This window comes from Elephantulus edwardii, unplaced genomic scaffold (assembly GCF_000299155.1).
Source record: "Elephantulus edwardii isolate Elephantulus edwardi_28Jun2011 unplaced genomic scaffold, EleEdw1.0 scaffold00158, whole genome shotgun sequence".
NCBI classification, from domain to species: Eukaryota; Metazoa; Chordata; class Mammalia; order Macroscelidea; family Macroscelididae; genus Elephantulus; species Elephantulus edwardii.
In genome coordinates, this window is record NW_006399908.1 from 4,287,142 (window position 1) to 4,293,666 (window position 6,525).

Consider the following 6,525-nt stretch of genomic DNA (forward strand, 5'->3'; position numbering starts at 1 on the left):
AAAAAAAAAAGCAGGAGTATTTATATCAATTTCTGATAAAATAGATTTCAGTGCAAAAACCATCACAAAGGCCAACGAAGGTCACTATATAATGTTTAAAGCGTCAACATAACAAGAGGACATAATCATAATAAAAATCTATGCACTAAATGACAGAGTTGCAAAATATACTAAGTAAACATTAAAAGAACTGACAAAAAGAAATAGACATACCACTCTAGTAGTAGGAGACTTCAACACAGCACTCTCAGAAAAGACAGAACTACCAGAAAGAAACTCAACAAAGATGCTGAAGAACTAAACCACACAATACACTAACTTGATCTCATAGATATATATAGGCTATTGCACCCCAAGAAAGTGCAGTATACCTTCTTCTCCAATGTGTATGGAACATTCTCCGGAATAAATCACATTTTAGGTCACAAGGCAAGCACCAATAAATTAAAAAACAAAAGTAATACAAAGCATCTTCTCAGAGTGCAGTGCTACAAAATTAGAAATTAATAACAAAAGGATAAAGGAGAAAATAAATCATAAATTTGGAAGCTGAATAACACCTTCCTTAAATATGAGTGGGTACTGTTGTTGCTTAATGCTGTCGAGTCGTAGATGACTCATAGCGACCCTATGAACGAACAGCCTGAGCACTGTTCGTACATAGAGTTTCCGGAGGCAAGCCATTTTGGAAGTGGATGTCGCTCCTGCTTCCAGGCTTGATTTAGTTGGGAAGCTCCAGCCAACACTGTCCACCATGGCTGCCCATTACCATGATTAGTACTAGGAGAAACAAAAAATGAAATTTAAAAGTTTCTTGAAAAAAATGGCAATAAAAACATAACATACCAAAATCTCTGGGAATAGCCAAAAGCAGTAATTAGAGGTCAATTTATAGCAATAAGCAAACATATCAAAAGGCAAGAAAAAAATGATCATTGACTCTCCAACCAAAAATTTCCAAAAAAATTGGGGGAAAAACAAGCAAGAAAACCCAACATACCCTAACAAAATTGAAATTACAAAAATTAGGGCAGAAATAAATTAGATAGAAAACAAATATTTGAAACCATCAACAAAACCAGTAGTTTGTTCTTCTAAAAGATCAATAAAATTGTCAAACCACTAGCTAAACTAACAAAAGAAAGAAAAAACTCAAATAATCCAAATAAGAAATGAAAAGGGCACAAGGTCACAACAGAAACAACAAAAATAAAAAAGGTTAATAATAAAATATTATGAAAAAAATTATACTCAAACAAATATGAAAACAGAGGAAATGGATAAATACTTAAAAACTCATAACTTACCTAAGCTGACACAGATTAAAATAGAACAACTGAACAGATCCATTGTAAAAGAAGAAATTTAAAAGATAATAAAACAACTTCCAACAACAATATAAGCCCTGGACCAGATGGTTTTACAAGTGAATTTTATTAAACATTCAGAGAATAACTGTCACCATTTCTATATAAAATATTTCAGAAAACAGAAGAAGATGGAATTCTCTCATACTCATTCTATGAAGCAAACATATCCTTGATAGCAAAGTCAGGTAAAGGCACCACCAAAATAGAACCCTGTAGGGCGATATCGCATATGAACATAGATGCAAAAATCCTCAATAAAATCCTATCCAATAGAATCCAAGAGTACATTGAAAAACATTCACCATGATCAACTGGGATTCATAACATTTATGGAAGGATGTTCAGCATAAGAGAAACAATCATTGTAATTCATTACATTAACAAAGCAAAGAACAAGAACCACAGGATCCTATCAATTGAAAAGGCAGAAAAGGACTTTGACAAAATCCAACACCCTTTCCTGATTAAAACATTCAACAAAATAGAAATAGAGAGGAATTTCCTCAACATAGTATAAAGTATATACACAAACCCAAAACCAACATTGTTCTCAATGGAGAGAGATTAAAGGAGTTCCCTTTGAGAACAAGAAATAGGCAAGATCTCTACTATTCAATATTGTATTGGACATCTTAATAGCACTAAAACAAGTGAAGGAAATAAGAAGTATCTGACTTGACAAAGAGGAGATGAAATTATTCTATATGCAGATGATATGATAGTATACTTAGAAAACCCTAAAGACTCAGTGAGAAAACTACTGGACTTGGTTGACCAATTCAGCAAGATGGCAGGAACAGGATCAACATAACAAAAAAAATCAATTTGATTTCTCTATAGTGACAAAGAAAATATAGAAAAGGAGTTTAGAAAAAAATAATACCCATCACAATAGCTAACCACAAGATTAAATACTTAGGAGCAAATCTAACTAGAAACACAAAAGACCTATTCAAAGAAAATTGCAAAACAGTATACAGAAAACAAAAAGAGACCTGGAGATATGGAAGAATAAACCATGCTTATGGATAGGAAGATTCAATATTGTGAAAATGACAATTCTACCAAAGGCAATCTACAAATTCAACGTAATTCCAATTCAAATACCAATTCTATTCTTCAATGAGATGGAAAAGGTAATTACCAATTTCATCTGGAATGGAAAGAGATCCCAAATAAGCAAAGCACACTTGAAAAAAAGAAGCAAGGTAGGAGGCATCTCACTCTCTCATCTCAAATTCTACTATATAATTTTGCTGTCCAAGACAATATGGTACTAGTACGGTAACAGAGAGATCAATGGTATAGAATTGATTACCCAGAAATCAGCTCATCTAACCTCTGTTCAACTGATTTTTGACAAGTATATGAAATCAATTAAGTGGGGAAACAAAGGCTTCTTTAAAGAATGGTGTTGGCAAAATTGGAAAACTATATGTAGAAAATGCAAGCAAGATTCACACTTCACTTCATACAAAAAATTCAACTCAAAATGGATTAAGGACCTAGGACTAAGACCAATGACTTAAACGTCATAAAAAAGTTTGAAAGAGCTGTAGAAGACCTACTCTACAACATGAACAGTCCTCCAAGCATCCTGAAACACCTACAACCAGGATATAATAAGACAGATGAATAAGGCCTTCTAAGAATCAAATCCCTATGCATATCAAGACACTTCTCCAACAAGGTTAAAAGGAAAGTCACAGACAGGGGAAAAAGATTCGGTAATGAAATGTCTAATAAGGAGCTTATATCTAGAATTTATAGAATACTACAGCACCTCAATAAGATAAAGGTAAACAATCCAATAGCAAAATGGGCACAGGATATGAATAGATACCTCAGCAAAGAAGACATTTATATGGTGAACAAACCCATGAAGAAATGTTCAACATCTCTAGCTCTAAGAGAGAGCTAGGGACCAAAACAACTATGAGGTATCATTTTGTAGGGTTAATGTAGGGTTACTTTAATGTAGGATTAATGTAGGGTAACATTAACACAGAGTTAACGTAGGGTTATTTCAGGGCAAAGGTGTCTTCAGGACTTGATTACATTCCTTGAATGTGAGGCATCCTCAGAAAGAGGACTGCAAGCAGTTCTCATACACCTTGATACACATTCTCCCTTCTGGGTAGAAGCAGATGTTCCTGGTCTTGATAAGGTTGTTGTGAATATAAGAAAACACAATATATGAATATAAAGAAGTCTTATTTGTATAAATGTCTTTTATGTATCAATGTACTTGACCCATCCAGGCCCTATGAAGTAATCCTTAAAGTTGCAAGGTGGTTTTTTTTGTATGTGTGTATGTGTAAGCTATTTCTTTGTTTCTCAATGCTAATAAAAGCAGGGGTTCAAGAGTTTCTATTAGCCTGAGAGAGCTTCTAGCCCTCTGAAATCACATTTTTTCTCTGCTAGTGTTACTTTGGCTCCACTCACGAGAAACAACACACCTCACTCCAATATTAGTAGCAAAATTTAACAGAGCAGCAACCAACAAATGCTGGTGAGGTTGTGGAGAAATTGGAACCTTTATTCACTTTTGGTGGAAGTGTAAAATGGTGCTACCACTATGGAAGGAAAGTATAGTACTTTCTCATAAAGTTAGAAATAAAAATACCATTTGACCCAGCAATTCCACTGTGAGGAATAATCCTAAAGTAACTAGAACTTCCACACCAATAGATATACACAATCACCCATGTTTATTGCTGCATTGTTCACAATAGTAAATAAATGGAAGTAACCCATGTGCTCATCAACAAATGAATAGATAGAGAAGCTGTGGTATATTCACACAATTGAATACAATGCAGCACTGAAAAACAAGGACCTCATAAAATACTATACAAAATAGGTGGCCCTGGAGCACATCATGCTGAATGAAATAGCTCGGTCACAAAAGGACAAATACTGCATTATGTCACTGTTATAAAACATGACTGACATTAGTTCAGGGGAACTAAGAAAAGAGGGAGTAAATAATGAACACTGCCTTGGAACAGATGAAGAAAAGAATTGTTTAAAATAAATCTATGATTAGGTATTATTTGCATGACAACAGTCTAGAATAAGATCCGCATAACAAAGTGAACTGGGGTGAGGAGGAGAGATTATGCAACAATGAGTGAATTTTTAAAAGAGATAAACAAACTAGGAGGGTGAACGGAGGAACATGTGCAACAATAAATGAATAAAATCCAAGTTTTCTGTCAACTTTTGTTAAAATCACAATTAAAATTATTTTTAAAATGATCAAAGGATATAGCCTTCAGTGTGGATTACAGACTGGACTGCTACCTAGAGAAAGCTGAAGCAGGATCCACATCTCACACAGTACACAAAAGTCAACTCAAGGTGGGTAAGAGACCTGGGAATAAACCTCAAAACCACAACGTTCATCATAGACAAAGTGGGAGAAAGCTTAGACGGTCTAATCTATGGTATAAAAAGAGACTGCCAACTACAGTCAGAAATGCACAATCTCAAAAGGATAAAATTGATGACTGGGACCTTCTCAAGGTTAAATCCCTGTATGCATAAAAAACATTTTCCAACAGAGTGAAAAGAAAACCTACTGACTGGGGGAAAAAAACCAAACAAACCCCATTTGGTAATCCCATCTCAGACAAGGGTCTCACAACAAATTTTACAAATACCCCTGGGCCTCCACAAGCAAAAGATTGAGAACCCAAATACAAAATGAGCAAAAGACATGGAAAGACTTTTCACAGAGGAAGATATTCAGATGGTCAACTGACACATGAAAAAATGTTCAAAATTACTGGCAATAAGAGAGGTGCAAATCAAAACCACACTGAGATACCATCTCACACAAGTAGCAGTTGCAAAATTTAGTAGGTCAGCAAGCAATAAATGTTAGAGAGAATATGGTGAGATAGGAACTCTTATGCACTGTTAATGGGATTGTAAAATGGTACAACCACTCTGTAAGGCAGTTTGATGTTTTCTCAAAAAGCTGAACATAGAAATTCCATATAACCCAGCTATTCCACTGCTTGGAATATTTGTTGTTGTTGTTGTTGTTATGTGCTGTTGAGTCACCGGTGACTTACAGTGACCCTATGTACAATAGCCTGAAACCCTGCTCTAGCCTGTGCAAATCTCACTGTCTCTGACACACCTACCCCCATTACCCTAGTCACTGAATCAATCCACCTCATAAAGGGTCTTCCTCTCCTGCACTGTCCCTCCACCCTCCCAAGCATGGCGTCCTTCTCCAAGGACTGGTCTCTCCTTCCAACTTGTCCAAAGTATGTCAGAAGAAGCTTTAGAATCCTTGCCTCCAAGGTGCAGCCTGCCTTAGCACTCTCCACAATGAACCTGTTCGTTTTCTTAGCAGTCCAAGGTATAATTAAACACTCTTCTCCAGCACCACAGCTCAAAGGCGTCAATTCTCCTTCTGTCCTCCCTAGCCATTTTCCAACTCTCTGATGCATAACAAGTGATTGCAAAGACCATAGCCTGTATCAGACTCACCTTAGTCTCCAGAGTGACACCATTGCTCTTCAATACTTTAGAGAGGTCCCTAACAGCAGACTTTCCCATCTCAATACATCTTTTAATTTCCTGGCTGCTGGTGCCAAGAGTGTTGACTATGTAGCCAAGCAAACTAAAGCTGTTAATAATCTCAATCTCTTCACCATCCATCCTGATGCTGTCAATTGGCCCAATGGCAAGAATCTTTGTTTTCATGATATTGAGCCTCAATGTATATTGAAGACTGTAGTTCTTGACCATCTGCAGCAAGCGATTCAGGTCCTCCTCAGTTTAAGCAAGCAGGGTTGTATCGTATAAATAACACAGATTGTTGATGAATTTTTCACCAATCCTGATGCCACAGTTCTCCTCATAGAGCTCAGCCTCGTGGATAATCTGTTCTGCATACAGGTTGAAAAGGTATGGAGATAGGACGCATCCCTGGCGTTCACCCCTCCCAATTCTGAACCATGCAGTGTTCCCTGCCCTGTTCTGACAACTGCCTCCTGGTCCAAGTGTAGGCTTCACATTAGCATAATCAAGTGTCCTGGGTTTCCCATTGTTCTCAGAGTCAGCCACAGTTTGTTATGATCTACACAGTCAAATGCCTTTGCATAATCAATGAAACACAGATAGATATTCCTCTGGT